This window comes from Mesoplodon bidens (genome assembly GCF_964165515.1).
Source record: "Mesoplodon bidens genome assembly, chromosome: 1".
NCBI classification, from domain to species: Eukaryota; Metazoa; Chordata; class Mammalia; order Artiodactyla; family Ziphiidae; genus Mesoplodon; species Mesoplodon bidens.
Window position 1 is genome coordinate 85,889,826 of NC_138176.1, and position 19,545 is coordinate 85,909,370.

The 19,545-nt window shown below is 37.1% G+C and overlaps 1 long non-coding RNA gene across 1 annotated transcript in view; it reads left to right on the plus strand.

Annotated features, from left to right (window-relative positions):
* Positions 1-14,824: 14,824 nt before the first annotated feature.
* The window catches only part of LOC308615248, a 164,958-nt gene continuing 160,237 nt past the window's right edge, over positions 14,825-19,545 (plus strand). The window contains exon 1 of the long non-coding RNA XR_014015494.1: positions 14,825-14,932. This is a non-coding gene — a long non-coding RNA (uncharacterized lncRNA). The remainder of the gene's footprint in view (positions 14,933-19,545) is intronic.

Consider the following 19,545-nt stretch of genomic DNA (forward strand, 5'->3'; position numbering starts at 1 on the left):
TATATCCATTAATTTTAAAAAAAATTTTTATTGGTGGGAATGTAAATTGATACAGCCACTATGGAGAACAGTATGGAGGTTCCTTAAAAAACTAAAAATAGAATTACCATATGACCCAGTAATCCCACTACTGGGCATATACCCAAAGAAAACCATAATTCAAAAAGACACATGTACCCCAATGTTCATTGCAGCACTATTTACAATAGCCAGGGCATGGAAGCAACCTAAATGCCCATTGACAGACAAATGGATAAAGAAGATGTGGTACATATATACAATGGAATATTACTCAGCCATAAAAAGGAACAAAATTCGGTCATTTGTAGAGATGTGGATGGACCTAGAGACTGTCATACAGAGTGAAGTAAGTCAGAAAGAGAAAAATATCGTATATTAACACATATATGTGGAATCCAGAAGAATGGTACAGATGAACCAGTTTGCAAGGCAGAAATAGAAACACAGATGTAGAGAACAAACATATGGATACCAAGGGGAGAAAGCTGGGGGTGGGGTGGTGGTGGTGGGATGAATTGGCGGATTGGGATTGACATATATACATTAATATGTATAAAATAGATAACTAATAAGAACCTGCTGTATAAAAAAATAAAATTAAAAAAAAATTTATTGGAGTATAGTTGCTCTCCAGTGTTGCATTAGTTTCTACTGTACAGCAAAGTTAATTAGATATATGTATACATATATCCCCTCTTTTTGGATTTCCTTCCCATTTAGGTCACCACAGAGCATTGAATAGAGTTCCCTGAGCTATACAATAGGTTCTCATTAGTTATCTATTTTATACATAGTATCAATAGTGTATATATGTCAAACCCCATCTCCCAATTCATCCCACCCCCCTATTGAGAAGTCCTGAAATCAAAGACACCTCAGTAGCAATGGGAACATGGAGCACCACCTCTGTTTCTATATATCATATTCCACTAAAAAACCCCAGGACTTCTTGCATAATGGACTGATTCAAAACAGGGACAGAGGGCTTGTTTTCTCTAAAACCCTCAAGGTCATGAAAGACAGGTAAGGATAAAGGAACTGTTTCAAATAGAAGGAGGCTAAAGAGACGTAACAACAAATGCAATGAAATCCTGGACCAGAAAGTGAAAAAAAGACATATTTTGAGAATAACTAGAAAATTTTAATGAGATTATTATATTTATCTATATATATGGTTGATAGTGCAAGTATGTTGAGATATTAACAATTGTTGGGGAACCTAGGTGAAAGAAATCAAAAGTTCTTTGTACTCTTTTTGCAACCTTTCTGTAAATTTGAAATTAAGTAAGTTACTAGAAACTTGTCAACCTAAAATGGAACAGTAATATCAATAATAATGTTATTATTTAGTAGTCTGAATGAAAAATATAGTTCGAGTTCGATGAGGTAAGGTTGTGGGGAGAATGAGTAGAGGCTTCAGGGGCTGAAGAACATTGGGGTGAGCTCTGAAGTGTGGGTAGGATTTTGTTAATAAGCAGAGTAGGGAGGAAAGGCAGAAGGGCACTCCAGGTCAGAGAAATAGTAAGAACAAAGAATTTGGGATGAAAATGAGCATCGTGTGCTTGACAAATAAGTAGACACAGTTGGCTGGAGTGGAGGACTGGTGTTGAGAAATAGTGGGAGATGGATTGAAATTGTGGAAGGAGTCCAGAGTATGCATGGCACATCAGTATAAGGCAGAGCAAATTAGGGTTTGATCTCACTTTCAAAAGAATTTACAGACCCAAATTTGAAGCAAAGAAAAATAGAAAATGATGACTTTATTTTTTACTGTCTTTTTTTTTTTTTTTTAAAGCAACTTTACCTAAGAAAATGTGTCAAGAATTCAAACTTCATGGGGTGGGATAGGGAGGGTGGGAGGGTGGGAGATGCAAGAGGGAAGGGATGTGGGAACAGATGGATATGTATGACTGATTCACTTTGTTATGAAGCAGAAACTAATAATAATAATAAAAAAGAATTCAAACTTTATCATTGGCTTAATGTTACTCTAGGACAACCTTATTGTTTTGGGGGACTGTATTCATTCATTCAACAATGTGCATTACCTTCTTACTATAGTTCCTTGCACACTTCCAAACCCACTGTCATCTAAGATCTTTGCACTGCTCTTCTCTCTATAAGAAGCCTTCTTCCTCTAGATAATCAGTTTATTTTATTTATTATAATTTTCAAGAAATAGTCTTGGGTGAATTTTAGAACCCTTATTAAGAATACTTAATTTTTTTCATAATAGCAAGTTTTTTTCTCAATGTTAGTTGAGGATGATCCTCAGAAAATGGCAAAGACCTTGTCTTGTGTTTTATTTAAAAAGTGTTTATTACCTAATCCCTTTCCTCACCCACCACCAACACCTCTAGAAAGGCAGAGCTTCCCATGGGATGATGGGTGAAGTCTGATATGACAGATCTTGACTGATGACTGAGTAACAGTAAAGTGTTTCTTTATAGGAAATTCATTTATGAAAATTGTATTTACCTGTACAATTTTCCATTTTTATTGGCTTGTAACTTTACATATAATTATTTAGAGAATAAGATATGAAGTATACGTATACTTCAGATATGAAGTAACAGCTTGGATTTCAACTTTATTTTTGTTGTAATAAATAGCTAAAATTTATTTTGGTAGATTGAGCAAATGTTCCTTTTATCATTGATTTGTGAAGCCATTGTCATCTTCTACTACATTATTATATATACCACTTTTTCTGGATAATTGTTCTTTTCCACTGGTCTGTCTCTCAAGTCATATTATTATCACAAAATGTACTGATAAAAAGTTACAATGCATTTTCATTTCTGAGCACATAACTTTCTTTTATTATTATTCTTTTTTGTAGATATTCTCAACTAATTTATTTACCCAAAAGAGCTTTGGAATCAATCTCTCAAGTACCAGTAAAAAATAAAAAGGAGAGGGGCTTCCCTGGGGGCGCAGTGGTTTAGAGTCTGCCTGCCAATGCAGGGGACACGGGTTCGTGCCCCGGTCCAGGAAGATCCCACATGCCGCGGAGTGGCTGGGCCCGTGAGCCATGGCTGCTGAACATGAGCATCCGGAGCCTGTGCTCCGCAGCGGGAGAGGCCACAGCAGTGAGAGGCCCGCATACCGCAAAAAAAAAAAAATAATAATAATTTAAAAAAAATTAAAAGGAGGAGGAGATTTTTATGGGAATTGAATCTTATTATAAATTAATTTAGAAATAACAATATAGAATCTGTATTTTTAATGTCATTTTGTTATGCAGAAATTCCAAATGAAGTCTGGAAGGTGAGTCAGGTGGCTGCTGTTCTTTCTGTGATGGTAGTGGCTGATGGACAGGTTCTGGCAGACACAGGTTTTTCTGAAGCCAGACTGCACATGCCACTCTCTGGTGGAATAGGCAGCTGTGATAGCAACACCAGTTTCCAGATGTTTCCTGACTTCAGAATAGCAGTAACAGTTTTCTGATATTTGGATAGTAGTTGCATGGCATGGCCTTGCAGTCTAGTGGTCTTCCTATGACTTCTACTCTTCCATTAATTCCAGTAAAATTGTAAGTACCCAATTCCTTTTTTGTGTGAAATACCTAGACTAATTTCTCTTTCCTGAATTGAAACCTATTCCCATAAACAGATTCACAAAGTTTGGAATCTGGATTATTATCTTACAAGTTTGGACTTGAAGGCAACAATAAGCCAGTGGAAAATGAGATACTGGTGGTCAATTAAAAAGTAGAAAAACTATTAAGTGATTACTTGAGGTTGTCTGGAAAGAAAGGGTTATTTAAGGCAAGGCTTTGACACATTATATAGCTGCTGTCATAAACTATTGTGATAGGACTAAGGAATACCTACCTCTGTGGGTCAATATCTAATTCCAGAAGTAATGAAGAGCTTAAAGAAAGAGAATAAAATGTTCTGAATTTTTAGTTTTGGTCTTATGGCATGGTCTGAGGACATGAGACCTTCTATGACTATTCTAAGAATTTCTTCTCTTGTAGACTCAGAGCTGATGTAGCTAAAAACAAGACAGAGTCTGATCTTGCATGCCTAATTCCAACACAGGTTGAATTCATAGCTTCACCAGATCTCTATGTGAAATTTAGGATAATGATTAGGAAAGAGTGTGGCTTTAAGAAAGGGTTAGGGACAGTTGGTAGTTTAGATGAATCCATGTTCTGTGAATCACCAAGTCCCAGTGAGCTTCTTTGCCATCAGTAGTCCCTTCTCGCAGATGAATCTAGTACTGTCTTGCTTGAAGATCCTTCAAGGATTTTACCTGAGGCAGTTAACCTACAAAGGATGCTAATTCTCTTCATGTCCACCTCTCATTGCCATCAGATCCGTATTAGAGTCAGATTCCATCTTGTCTCAGAAGAACAATTAAAAAGTTGGAAGCAGAAGAAAATAGGTACACATCAAAAAGAATTTTAAGGTCTTAATAATTTAACTTAGTAGAACCCTTAGTAATATATATGGGAATGAATTCTAAGAGTGCTGATGAGGAAGGAAGAAATTTGTTAGTGTGGGTTGAATTGATCTATTTAGGTATAATGACCAGGCATGTGGATACAGTGTATTAGCTTGAGCATCTGAGATGAGCATTGGAAACCTGCTTGCTTGGAGAACAGAAATCTCAACAGTTCTCTGTATTAAATTAAAATGGGATGCCAGACTTCCCTGGAATAATGGAGAGTGTTGTAGACAGTAATGCCTGTTGACAAATATTCCAGGTTCTCTACTGAGAACATGACAGAATTGCACTTCCAGGCCCCCTTGTTAGTTAGTAGAGGGTGTGTAATTCCATTCAATAAACTGTGAGAGAACGTGGCACACATCATTTACAGGCCAGGGCATTTAATTGCTAATGCCACACTTCCAGAGCATTTCTTCCCTCTGCTACATTGACAGACAATGTTTGAGATGGTGGCTGTTGCATCAGCTTGGTTCACTGAGTGTCTCCTGTAGTAGAACCACTTTGCTGACCTGAAATGAGCAAGTAGTGTGAGTAAAACATAAGCCTTCAATATATACAACCACTGAGATTCGAGGACAGTTACTGCATTGTAATCTAATTTAACTTGGCTTACACCTAGAGGAAGTGAAACGCTAAGAATTTATCATGTGTTATCCATACATCCACGATATCACTATGTGATCCAGGAAATTTCCAAAAATACTGCCATGACCAAAGTGCTTAAAAATAGTAGTTACCCCTTAATCACGGGGGATATGTTCCAAGACCCCCAGTGGATACCTGAAACTGCAGGTAGTACTGAACCCTATATATGCTATGTTCTTTCCTATACATACATACCTGTGATAAAGTTTAATTTATTAATTAGGTATAGGAAGAGATTAACAACAATAATAAGATATACTGTAATAAATGCTATGTGAATGTGTGTCAAAATTTCTCACTGTACAAATTTAATGCCCTTTCCATCTTAACTAGGCACCTATGATGCACTGTGGCTGTAAACTTTTGCAGTTTGAGATGCAACAGCAAAACTAGTACCAGTTCCTTTTTCCTTCTTCACAATTTCACTGATAGGAAATTCATTCTTACTGTGAAATTTAACCATCTCAGCATTTGACTTTTTCTTTCCTTATAAAGTTAAGAACTTTCACCTTTTCACTTAAAGGGCACACTTTATGGCTTCTCTTTGGCATATCTGAATAGCCAACATCACTACTATTGTGCTTTGGGGCTGTTATTAAGTAAAATAAGTGTTCCTTGTGTACAAGCACTGCGATACCTGGACAGTTGATCTGATAACCTAGATGGCTACTAAGTGACTAATGGACGGGATACCCCGGACAAAAGGATGATTGATGTCCAGGGTGGGGTGGAGCAGGATGGTGCAAGATTTCATCACGCTACTCAGAATGGTGCACAATGTAAAATTTATGAATTGTTTATTTCTGGAAATTTCTATTTAATATTTTTGGATTGGGGTTGACCACAGGTATCTGAAACCTCAGAAAGTAAAACCACAGATAAGGGGGGACTACTGTACATTGGCAAAAGAAGCATCAATTTCCTTGGGAAGGTCTGTTGTAACTTCCCTCTGAAAGCTGGAGATGACAGTGGAAGATGCCGTGATTGAGATGGATGCCTTATTTCAATGGGATGATGGAATCCCAGAAATGCAGTTATGTGGTAGCTCTTCAGCACCAGGCATAAAGTACATATAAATACCATAATAGATAACAAGACCAAAGCATGAATTGGAATGATTTGACCCACAAGAATCACCCTTTCCCTAGGATGCAAATACATCTGCAAGAACAGCATACTGATTCTTACTTGACATGTGTGTCGAAAAATGAAACTCTAAGTTTGGGGAACAGAGACCTGATGTAAGTCAAAAAAAAAGTGAGAGTGTAGAGAGATATGGATTCCCTAAAAGGAAAGACACTGCAATATTGTCACAAGGTTGTGTTATAAATATTCCTCCTCAGATCCCTCTGCCTCCCACTCCAGTCATTCCCAAAGGAATCTGTGGCCATTTGTATAGTCTATATATACTGGGCAAAGAGATAGTCAGAATATTAGGAGAGTATTAAACATTGAGACCTGGGTATCTTAGCTAAGGGTATTCTATGAAGGATGAGTGACCAGTTCTGTTTCTAACCCCCACCCATGGTAAGATAAAATCCCTTTCACAATATGGAGGATTTTAGATTGTTAAGTTTGGTTTCTCTTATAGTTAGAACTTTGGAATCTCTGTGTTTTCATGAATGTTTCCTTGGAAAGGTAGAAAACTGTACCTAGAGGGGTGGAATAGGGAGGGTGGGAGGGAGATGCAAGAGGGAGGAGACATGGGGACATATGTATATGTATAGCTGATTCACTTTGTTATAAAGCAGAAACTAACACACCATTGTAAAGCAGTTATACTCCAATAAAAAAAAAGGTAAAAAAATTGATGTTAACTACAGACACATATATACATGTCGCATATTGGTAAAAAAAAAAAGCAATGGTCAAATTTTAATTCTAGTTTCAGATAATTTGGATCCTAGTTCTGGTTCTTCCTTTAACTGTTTTTAAAATGCTGGGAAGTTTTCTTAACCTCTTTGAACCTCTTTGAATCATCAATAAAATGGGATGAATAGTACATGATGTATTTTACAAGGTTGTTGTGAGGTTTAAATAAGAGGATGCACTTGAACTTTGTACTTTGTAAAGTGTAGAATGTTGTGGAAATGTTTCTTTTTCATCATTTTGGATTCCCACATCAAAACTTTCTCAAGAGGAGGATTACGGCTAATTCATTTTAAAATCCCCCAAATATCAAACATCATGTATTGTACCTAACAGTTACTTACTTGTTGTTAAGACAAAGTTGCATTGAGAACTAAATATTAGAGCACAATATAGGATTTTGGTGAACTGGGAACAGCCCTCCATTCACTGTCTCCTTCTCTGTATATTGTGTTTTACAGTAGCTAAGTAATGAAAGAGGCTTTAGTGACTCCATGGTACACTGAAACGCAAAGGTAGCCTTTTAGTGCTGTTTTACATACACATCCTCAGTAATTCCCACCTGACAATATCATGCCTCTCAACATCATCCAGACATTACCAACATCTCTGCCACCTTCCTAAGAGCATATCTTTGCCCAATCACAAAACTACGCAACAAATACAAGAAACCTCTAGTAGGGTCGATGTTCCCATAAAGCTTCTTTGCAGGATGTGTCTAGATACTGCAAGACACAAAAGGGAAAGTAAAACTTTTGGGGAGTAGGATGTGAACTATTAATAACAGCATTCCACTTGAAAACAGGGAGTCAGACTCACAGGTATATATTTTCTTGTACTGGAAGAGGATATCTTGTTCTCGGATTCTGTTTTGTTCACCTCTTCCAAAAGTTCTCTGATTCTGTTTTGTTCACCTCTTCCCAGGGAAATTGATGCTTCTCTTGCCAATGTACAGTAGTCCCCCCCATCTGTGATTTTGTTCACCTCTTCCAAAAGCATGTTTTTATCTTATTTGATTAGAAACTGTGCAACTCACTTCGCTGAAATGGTTTTAACAATTAAAAAGCTCTAGAAAGCAAGGTGTTATCAAGTAGTATGAATTATTCTGCCTTGAGTGGCACATGAACCTAGATGCCAGGAATTTTTAGAATACAGTTTCAGTAATTCCAGGCAGTTAAACTGTTTATTTGGTTCATTAATTTACTTTCTGCAAGTTTGCATCGCATTTGCAAAATGCATTAAGTTCTTCAGTGTTTTTACAATAGGGTTGAGTTTCATAGTCTTAAAATATGAGCCTGTGAAAGGAGTCTATTTCAGATTCTTTCTCACTAGTGGCTTATCAGAAAGCTGTCATTAAGATGTCAGGGCGGGCTTCCCTGGTGGTGCAGTGGTTAAAAATCCGCCTGCCAATGCAGGGGACACGGGTTCGAGCCCTGGTCTGGGAAGATCCCACATGCCACGGAGCAACTAAGCCCGTGCGCCACAGCTACTGAAGCCCGCGTGCCTAGAGCCTGTGCTCCGCAACAAGAGAAGTCACCACAGTGAGAAGCCTGTGCACCTCAACAAAGAGTAACCCCTGCTCGCTGCAACTGGAGAAAAGTCCACATGCAACACCAAAGACCCAACACAGCCAAAAATAAAATTAATTAATTAAAAAAAAAGATATCAGGGCAATACCTAGGGAACATTTATTCTATAGTTAGGTAGAAGGTGACCTGAAATTGCTTTGGTGAGTTCAGATGATTTCTACGTTGTCTTGTTTGGTTTATTAAAATATACCCTGGGTGTAGAAAAGCTGTTTGGATTTGGTGAGCACAAGAGTGTGAGGATGTGTATGTGTGTGCATGTTTGTGTAGCGTGGCAGTTGGGGCTGAAAATCAAAGTCCTGATGCATAACTGTTGATGTTACAAAATGTTATGAAAAAGTCATCTCTTTGTCACCCTCCTCTTAGTGAATGTGCACTCTGTGTATGCAAGTCTGTCCTCTGCTTTCTGAGGTTGCTGCAGGCCATTTAGACTTTTCTGGTTTAGCTGTTTCTAAAGTGACCCTCCACTTTAGCTTCCACTTAGTTATTGTTGTATTTCTTGGGACCATCTGTGTAGGAAATGCTTATTTCATTTCATAAGAGATTGTAGTTTAAGTATATCAAGAACCTTTTTCCTCCTTCTTAACCTGTTCATGTCTGTGTCTATTACTTGCATAAGGTAGTGACTCAAAACATTTTTCAAAAATTAAAAAGTCTACTGGATTTCTCTTAGAGTTCACTTATTTTAGGGAAAGGGGTAACCCAGTTTCAATAAGGACCAAACTAAACCTACTAAAAATTGGTCAGAACTGTCAAATAATTTCTTAAATAAATTTACCATCAATCTTGAGATAATTCTGAATCCCAAGTTTCATTCACAGAAAACAATTAAAATGTGGAGTTGTTTTGTGTTTTGAAGGAAGGGAACGTGATGAGATTTCCTTTTACCTGTTGGACCTGAAGTCTGTAAAATTTGTTTAAAAATTTTACATAGAAAGTAAATCTTTGATAGAATTTAGTTATATGCACAATAAATTATACCTGCAACTAGCATCTATTATCAATCTTTTTTTTCTCCTTTTAAAAATATTTTTTATTTCTTTTTTAACAATAGTGATCATGGTTTCTGAGTCGTGGACCAAAATGGAACAAAATATTTGAAATCTGGAGGTATTAAATTTTTTTACTCCACATATTACTTTATTCTTGTACTACTACTACTACATAGTATTGTTGAAAGAAGTATGTAAAATTCACAAGAATATTTACATCTAAAAAAAATTTTTTAACTTACCATATTTCCCCTAAAAACACTGTAATGTTTTTGAATCTTTATAAAAAGAACTCAATTGAAAAGCATTTTGTATCTTTATTTCAGTCAGTGATATCAAGACATACAAATATAGATCTAATATTGATTAAAACAAGTGTTTTATATAATTGAATGGATGTAATACACCAGAAAATGAAAAATGAATATTGTCTCCAAGCATTCTCACTGTTATAAATTTATTCCACTACCGTCTGCTTTCTTTGAAAGTAAGATGTTTGTTCATAGTAGTAAGTGTGCTAAAATGTCAAGGACTCAACAATTCACATTCTATAAAAATATTGTCATAAAAATTTCTAAAAAACCAAAGGAGATATTTTAATCATTTCATTTATAATGAGCCATTTTTATTGATGATCACATCTTCCTTTAGAAAATGAATATTCAAAATAGCTTAAATATTTTAAAAAATTTGCCTGCCTCTACAGATAAGATTGGCTTTGGAAAACGAATCTTAGATTTGCCAGCAATATGTGTTAGAATAAAAAAAGCTCAGCAATTATAGTAAATGTATTTTCCTTTTTTAAAATTCTTTTTCAAATTCTTTTTCCACTTAAGTTATTACAGACTATTGAGCAGAATTCCCTGTACTGTACAGTAGGTCCTTGTTGGTTATCTATTTCAAATATAGCAGTGTGTACACGTCAGTCCCAAACTCCCAGTCTATGCCTCCTCGTCACCCTTCCCCCTGGTAACCATAAGTTCATTCTCTAAGTCTGTGAGTCTGTTTCTGTTTTGTAGATACGTTCATTTGTATCATTTTTCTTTTTCATTTTTTTAGACTCTGCAAGTAAGTGATATCATATGATTTGCCTTTCTCTGTGTCACTTACTTCACTTTAAGTATGATAATCTCCAGGTCTCCATCTATGTTGCTGTAAATGGCATTATTTCATTCTTTTTTATGGCTGAGTAATATTCCATTGTATATATGTACCACATCTTTACCCATTCATCTGTCGATGGACTGTTAGGTTACTTTCATGTCTTGGCTGTTGTAAACAGTGCTGCAATGAACATTGGGGTGCATGCATACTTTTGAACCAAGTTTTTCTCCAGATATGTGCCCAGGAATGGGCTAGCTGGATCTTATGGTACCTCTATTTTTAGATTTTTAAGGAATCTCTATACTGTTCTCCATAGTGGCTGTACCAATTTACATTCCCACCAACAGTGCAGGAGAGTTGCCTTTTCTTCAAATCCTCTCCAGCATTTAATATTTGTAGACTTTTTGATGATGGCCATTCTGACTGGTGTGAGGTGATAGCTCACTGTAGTTTTTTTGCATTTCTCTAATAATTAGTGATGTTGAACATCTTTTTATGTGCCTCTTGGCCATGTGTATGTCTTCTTTGGAGAAATGTCTCTTCAGGTCTTCTGCCCATTTATTCCTTTTGCTTTTATTTCTTTTGCTTCTCTGATTAGCATGGCTAGAACTTCCAAAACTGTGATGAATAAAAGTGGCGAGAGGGGACATCCTTGTCTTATTCCTCATCTTAGAGGAAATGCTTTTAGCTTTTCACCTTTGAGTATGATTTTAGCTGTAAGTTTGTCATATATGGCCTTTTTTATGTTGGGGTATGTTCCTCTGTGCCCACTTTCTGGAGAGTTTTCATCATAAGTAGGTGTTGAGTTCTGTCAGAAGCTTTTTCTGCATCTATTGAGGTGATCATATGGTTTTTATTCTTCAATTTGTTGATGTGGTGTATCACACTGATTTGTAGATATTGAAAAAATCCTTGCATCACTGGAAAAAATCCCACTTGATCATGGTGTATACTCCTTTTAATGTATTGTTGGATTCAGATTGCTAATATTTTTTTGAGGATTTTTGCATCTATGTTCATCAGTGATATTGGCCTATAATTTCCTTTTTTTGTGGTATCTTTGGTTTTTGTATCAAGGTGATGGTGTCCTCATAGAATGAATTTGGGAGTATTCCTTCCTCTGCAATTGTTTGGAAGAGTTTCAGTAAGATTGATGTTAACTGTTCTCTAAATGTTTGGTAGAATTCACCTGTGAGTCCATCTGGTCCTGGACTTTTGTTTGTTGGGAGTTTTTAAATCACAGTTTCAGTCTCATGACTTGTGATTGGTCTGTTCATATTTTCTATTTCTTCCTGGTTCAGTCTTGGGATATTGTACCTTTCTAGGAATTTGTCCATTTCTTCCAGGTGGTCCATTTTATTGGCATATAGTTGCTTTTAGTAGTCTCTTACCATTCTTTGTATTTCTGTGGTGTCCATTGTAACTTCCTTTTCATTTCTGATTTCATTGGTTTGAGCCCTCTCCTTTTTTTTCTTGGTGAGTCTGGCTAAAGGTTTATCAATTTTGTTTATCTTTTCAAACAACCAGCTTTTAGTTTCATTGATCTTTTCTATTGTTTTCTTCATCTCTATTTCATTTACTTTTGCTCTCATCTTTATGATTTCTTTCGTATTGCTAAGTTTGGGTTTTGTTTGTTCTTTCTCTAGTTGCTTTAGGTGTAAGCTTAGATTGTTTTTTTGAGATTTTTCTTGTTTCCTTAGGTAAGATTGTATTGCTATAAACGTCCTCTTAGAACTGCCTTCACTGTATCCCGTAGGTTTTGGATTGTTGTGCTTCCATTTGTCTCTAGGTATTTTTTTAATTTCCTTTTTGATTTCTTCAGTGATCCTTAGGTTCTTTAGTGGCATATTGTTTAGCCTCCAAGTGTTTGTGTTTTTTAGAGGGTCTTTTTGTAGCTGATTTGTAATCTCATAGCGTTGTGTTGGAAAAGATGCTTGGTATGATTTCGGTTTTCTTAAATTTACCGAGGTTCAGTTTGTGGTCCAGCATGTGGTCAGTCCTGGGGAATGCTCTATATCAGTTAAGTCTGTCTGGTCTATTGTGTCATTTAAAGCTTGTGTTTTCTCATTAATTTTCTGTCTGGATCATCTGTCCATTGGTGTAAGTGGGGTGTTAAAGTCCTCCACTGTTATTGTGTTACTGTCAGTTTCCTTTTATGGCTGTTAGCATTTGCCTTCTATATTGAGGTGCTCCTATGTTGGGTGCATATATATTTAAAATTGTTATATCTTTTTCCTGGATTGATCCCTTGATCATCATGTAGTGTCCTTTGTCTCTTATAACAGTCTTTATTTTAAAGTCTATTTTTTCTGATATGAGTATTGCTACTCCAGCTTTCTTTTGATTTCCATTTGCATGGAATACCTTTTTCCCTCTGCTCACTTTCAGTCTGTATGTATCTCTAATACGGAGTAGGTCTCTTGTAGACAGCATATATGTTGGTCTTGTTTTTATATCCATTCAGCCAGTCTATGTCTTTTGGTTGGAGCATTTAATCTGTTTATGTTTAAGGTAATTATCAATATGCATGTTCTTATTGCCATTTTGTTAATTATTTTGGATTTGTTTTTGTAGGTCTTTTTTCTTCCCTTCCTCTTTTTTCTCTTCTCTTGTGATTTGATGACTAACTTTAGTGTTGTGTTTTGATTCCTTTTTCTTTTTTGTTTGTGTATCTTTTGTAGACTTTTGATTTGTAGTTACTGTGAGATTTTGATAGAGCAGTCTGTATATAAAGAAGGTTGTTTTAAGTTGCTGTTCTTTTAATTTCAAATGCATTTCCTATATCCTGCATTTGTGTTCTCCCCTTCTCACAATTGCTGGTTTTGATATCATATTTGTGTGTGGATGATTTCCTACCTTTACTGTGTGTTTCCCTTACCAGTGAGCTTTTTCATTTGTAATTTTCTTGTTTCTAGACATACCTTTTCTTTTCCACTTAGAGAAGTTCCTTTATCATTTGTTGCAAAGCTGGTCTCGTGGTGAATTCTGTTAGCTTTCACTTGTCTGTAATGTTTTTGTTTTCACCATCGAATATGAATGAGAGCCTTGCTGGATAGAGTATTCTTGGTTGTAGGTTCTTCCCTTTCATTACTTTAAATATGTCATGCCACTCCCTTCTGGCCTGCAGAGTTTCTGCTGAGAAATCATCTGATAACCTTGTGGGAGTTCCCTTGTATGTTATCTGTTACTTTTCCCTTGTTGCTTTTAATATTTTTTTCTTTGTCTTTCATCTTTGTCAATTTCATTACTATGTGTCTCCACATATTCCTCCTTGGGTTTATCCTTCCTGGGACTCTCTGCACTTCCTGGACGTGGGTGACTGTTTCTTTCCCATGTTAGGGAAGGTTTCAGCTATTATCTCTTCAAATATTTTCTTGGGTCCTCTCTCTCTCTCTTCTCCTTCTGGGACCTCTGTCATGCGAATGTTGATGCATTTAATGTAGTCCCAGAGGTCTCTTAGACTGTCATCATTTCTTTTCATTCTTTTTTCTTTATTCTGTTCTGTAGCAGTGATTTCCACCATCCTGTCTTACAGGTTATTTATCCATTCTTCTGCCTCAGTTATTCTGCTATTGATTCCTTCTAGTGTATTTTTCATTTTAATTATTGTATTGTTCATCTCTTTGTTTTTTCTTTAGTTCTTCTAGGTCTTCGTTAAACATTTCTTGCATCTTCTCGATTCTTGCCTCCCTTCTTTTTTCGAGATCCTGGATCATCTTCACTATCATTATTCTGCATCTTTTTCCAGAAGGTTGCCTATCTCCACTTCACTTAGTTGTTTTTCTGGGGTTTTATCTTGTTCCTTCATTTGGGACATATTCTTCTGCCGTTTCATTTTGTCTAAGTTTCTGTGATTGTGGTTTCCGTTCCGCAGCTGCAGGATTGTAGTTCTTCTTGCTTCTGCTGTCTGCCCCCTGGTGGATGAGGCTCTCTAAGAGGCTTGTGCAAACTTCCTGATGGGAGGGACTGGTGGTAGGTGGAGCTGTGTCTTGTCCCTCTGGTGGGCAGGGCCATGCTCAGTAAAACTTTAATCTGCTTGTCTGCTGATGGGTGGGGCTGTATTCCCACCCTGTTGGTTGTTTGGCCTGAGGCTTCCCAGCACTGGAGCCTACAGTCCGTTGGGTGGGGCTAATGGCGGCTTCCAGGAGGGCTCATGCCAATGAATACCTCCCAGAATTGCTGCAGCCAGTGTCTTTGTCCCTGCAGTAAGTTCCAGCCGCCCCCCCACCTTTACTGGAGACCGTCTAATACCAGCTGGTAGGTTTGGCCCAGTCTCTTATGGGGTAACTGCTTTTTATACCCGTGGGTCCTGGTGCACAAAGGTCCTTGTGCACGCCCTCCAAGAGTAGAGTCTCTGTTTCCCCCAGTCCTGTGTAATTCCTGTGATGCAACTCCAGTTGTCTTCAAAGCCAGATTCTCTGGAGGCTCCTCCTCCTGTTGCCGGACCCCCAAGCTGGGAAGCCTGATGTGGGGCTCAGAACTTTCACTCCAGCGGGAGAACTTCTGTGGTATAATTGTTTTCCAGTTTGTGGGTCACAGATATGGGATTTGATTTTATTGTGATTGCACCCCTCCTACCATCTCATTGTGGTTTCTTCTTTGTCTTTGGATGTAGGGTATCTTTGTTGGTAGGTTCTAGCTTTCTTTTGTGTATGGTTGTTCAGCAGTTGTGATTCCGGTGTTCTCGTAAGAAGGGGTAAGCACGTGTCCTTCTACTCCACCATCTTGAGCTAATCTCTCTGACAATCTCTGACACAGAGTGTTTTGCTGCTCCACGCACCAGCAGGCAAGGCCTAAATGTATTTTCTCTGGACTTAAACACTTCCACTTTTGAAGGATTATCTTAGGTTACTTGATACACTGCTTAATTTTATTTGTCAACTTGACTGCACCAGCAGGTACCCAGATTGCACACTATTTCTGAGTGTGTTTGTGAGACTGGATTTGGATAAGATTAGCATTAGAATAAGTGGACTTAGTAAAGTAGATTGCACTCCCTAATGTGGGTAGGTATTATTCAATCTGTTGAGGGCCTGAATAGAACAAAGGGTGGAGGAAGGAGAAATTCACCCTTTTTTCTTCCTGCCTGCCTGCTTGTTGGGACATAGGTCTTCTCCTACCTTTGGACTGAGATTTACACCATCAGCTCCCCTGATTCTCAGGCCTTTGGACTTGGACTAGAATTATACCACTGGCTTTCCTGCATCTGTAGCTTGAAGATAGCAGGTCATGGAATTTTTCTGCCTTCATAATTTCATACAGGAATTCCTCATAATAAGTCTCCATATATAAAAATTATATAGACAGACATAGATATAAATCTATAGATATCTCCTATTGATTCTGTTTCTCTGAATAACCCTAATACTCTTGATCTTCATATGACTGAAAACTATGTATTCTTACCTGCACTTAGTGATTTAAAGCCATGAATGTACAATGAAAGCATCCTTTGGGACAGGGAAAGAAGCATTATTTTCAATCTGCTTTAGACTGAATCATGGAAGATGAGATTAGTAAAACACTCTCTAGTACTGGGTGTCCTCCTCTTCACTGGCAATGATGAATTTATAACAGGTGGTCAGTGATCCACAAAAAGAAGTAACAAGGGACATGGCAAAGATAGTTGGTCAGCGTACAAGAAAGTGAATGAAAAAATATTACTTGAGCAAACTCAGGAAGCATTATAAATTTTAGTGCACTGACACATCAGAGTTGAGCAAACTTGGTGATTATGAAGATAATTTTGGTTATTGTTTATTTACTTATTATGTTGTTTTTGTATACAATTTGTGTGTGTAATGGGTCATTGGGTCTCCACATTTGTGCCCAACTTCATATTTAAAAATAGCAGAAAAATCAGTAATAAAAATCTATGATGAAAGTGGAATATTCCAACCATAAGGAATGCTAAGGAAGGAGATGAGACCACCCTTTTTATTCTGCTTCACATGCCTCATAAATGTCCCAGAGATCCCAGAGGGCACCTGCTTTGTTTACTAATATGTAAGCATAAAGGTCTGAGGTGGCCTGGGGCAAAGGTAATACTGAGAGAGTCTCCTGTACTTGTTTTCCACAGTCAGAACAAGTCCTGTAAAATAAAGTCAAAAGGAAAAAAGAAAGGGCGCCTTAAGCTATTCTAAGCAAACCCAAACCCAACAAAACAAAAAACCCAAGCAATTCCCTTTGGGCTTATTCATGGGAAGCATTTCAGTACCACTTATCCAGTTTTCTGAGTGGATCACTGGCTTGATGAGTTGAGTTCTGGGTATTAGCTCTACATGTGTACACAGGATGCTACCACTGCTGTCATTGTGAGGACACAGATAGCAGCACCAGTCATATGCCATGGGGCCCTCTTCTGACCAACAAAGAAAATTTAAGTTGTTGTTGTTATTTTTGTAGCTGACAGTAGGCTTCTGATAGATTGAATCAAATTAATCTATTAATTCAGAGGACTATCAAGATTTGCCAACTCTCCTCTCTTGCATCTATTTACTCTTCCACAAAGTCAAATGAACAAATTAAAAATGTTACAAATAATTTTGCTCAATTTTAAATTATCGGAGCTCACATGTCGGGAATAATATAGTTTTAGAAGCTAAACTTCTTGTTGCCCTAGATCCCTTCATGGTTTATGTGAGTGGGTCTTTGTTTGACAGTCCACTGAGCTGAGCTCATTTGAGGCAACTGCTTCATTCTTTTCACCTTACTCTCAGGTATGCTGCTCTCTTGCGAGTGCTAGACTGATGTTTTATTCAAGGGACCTATGTTGCTGTACCTTAAGATAACCCAGTTTAGAAAGAAAAAAGAAAAAAATAATAAAGTAGTTTTGAGCACAAGTTTAAGCACAAAACCAGCAAATTGTTACTGATAGTGTGGATAATGGCAATTTACAAAAGCTTTGAGTTGGCTCTACCTCATCACTTACTATCTATGCAACAGAGAACAAGTTAACTTCACTAAGCCTCAGTAGCTTCATCTTTAAAATGGGAATAAATACAGTAGAGATTAAATATTATTATTATTAAGTAGAAGAATATTAAATAAAACCTTATAGCTATTTGTTAATGAATATATCATAATTTATTATGTGGTTATATAGGAAGCTGTTGTGGTAAGTTGTATTATTGTTCCCAGATGTTTGAAGCTCCTCCCAAGGGAAGGATTATATTTCCCTGACCCATTGACATCAGACTTGGCCATGTGACTTACTTTTGCTGGTGAAAATGAACAGAAGTCATATATGTCACTTCTGAGCATAAATTTTAAGAGCCAATGTGAGGTTCACCATTTCTTCTTTTCCCTCTGCCATGATAATTAGAAAAATGAAGATGGAGCCTGCTTCATCATCCTGTTTTCTGGTATGAAGTCAAAGAGTGAAAATGCAGTCTATCTGTAATAAATTCCACCAACAAGAAGTCAACCCTTTTTGTAAGCAACTGAAATTTTGAGATCGTTTGTTGCTGCAGTGTAACCGCCACCTCCAGCCCCCATGAATATTTTACTTAGGGCCCAATGACTAAGCCATTCCCAAGACAAACACACAGAAGGCTTCTTAATTTGGTATGTGTCTTTTCCAGTGGAAGGAACAGTTCTTTCCAGTGAATGAATTTTAGGTTTGGCACTAGACTGAAAGCATTTTGTGGGCTCCTGGTGCTTTGCTTTCAAGTAAATTGCAGTTGTGGGTACTGATCCTTCACAACTCTGCATAGCAGGCAATTACTACTAGTGTTTCTCAAATGGTACCTTTCCAAAAACAACTTATGAATATAAAAGTCAAAAGCTAAAGTTTCATTGTTCTTTACTTGGAATGAATCCCAAACAACAGCACTGAATTTATTCATAATACATAAAAAGAAAAGGCTTGAGAAAATCTCAGTGGGAATAGGAAGAGAAGGTAGGAAATTGGCAAGATAATGAAAGTGAAACTTTACATAATCATAAGGCAAAGAAGAGGCAAGGTCAGGGTTTTTTTAATTAGAAATTTTATACCTTTGAAAATTAGACTTGTTTACTTATAGTATTATATGCATTTGACCATTAAATGTTTATTTGAGTTCCAAATGTTAATTTCAAGGATTTCACCTACCAACATTTTATGGTGAGCCTTTAAAATTTTTTTAGTTCAGGGGTTGAATATACAATAGAGCCTCAAGTGAGGTTCTCTTGGTGCAGCTTATGGAGAGTTGTAGACGTGATCCTGGCAATTTGTATGAAAAGTGATCATACCTTAAATGTATCAAGAAAGATCTCTGTTTACTATTTTATTTTGGATAGGTCACGATGATTTTTAGTATTGAAAAACAATCATTCCCTGTATTAGTCGGCTGAAGCTGCCATTACAAAATACCATAGACTGGGTGGCTTAAACAACAGAAATTTATTTTCTCCAGTTCTGGAGGCTGGAAGTCTGAGATCAGGTTGCCGGCATGGTTGGGTTCTGGTGAAGGTCCTCTTCCTGGCTTGCAGATGGCTGCCTTTTTGCTGTGTCTTCACATGGTGGAGAGAGAGCTGTGGTGCCTCTTCCTCTTCTTTCTGTTGTTTAAGCCACCCAGTCTATGATATTTTGTAATGGCAGCTTCAGCCGACTAATACAGGGAATGATTGTTTTTCAATACTAAAAATAATCATTGTGACCTATCCAAAATAAGATATTAAACAGAGATCTTTCTTGATACATTTAAGGTATGATCACTTTTCATACAAATTGCCAGAATCATGTCTACAGCTCTCCATAAGCTGCACCAAGAGAACCTCACTTGAGGCTCTATTGTATATTCAACCCCTGAACTAAAAAAATTTAAAAGGCTCATCATAAAAAGTTGGTAGCTGAAATCCTTGAAATTAACATTTGGAACTCAAACATT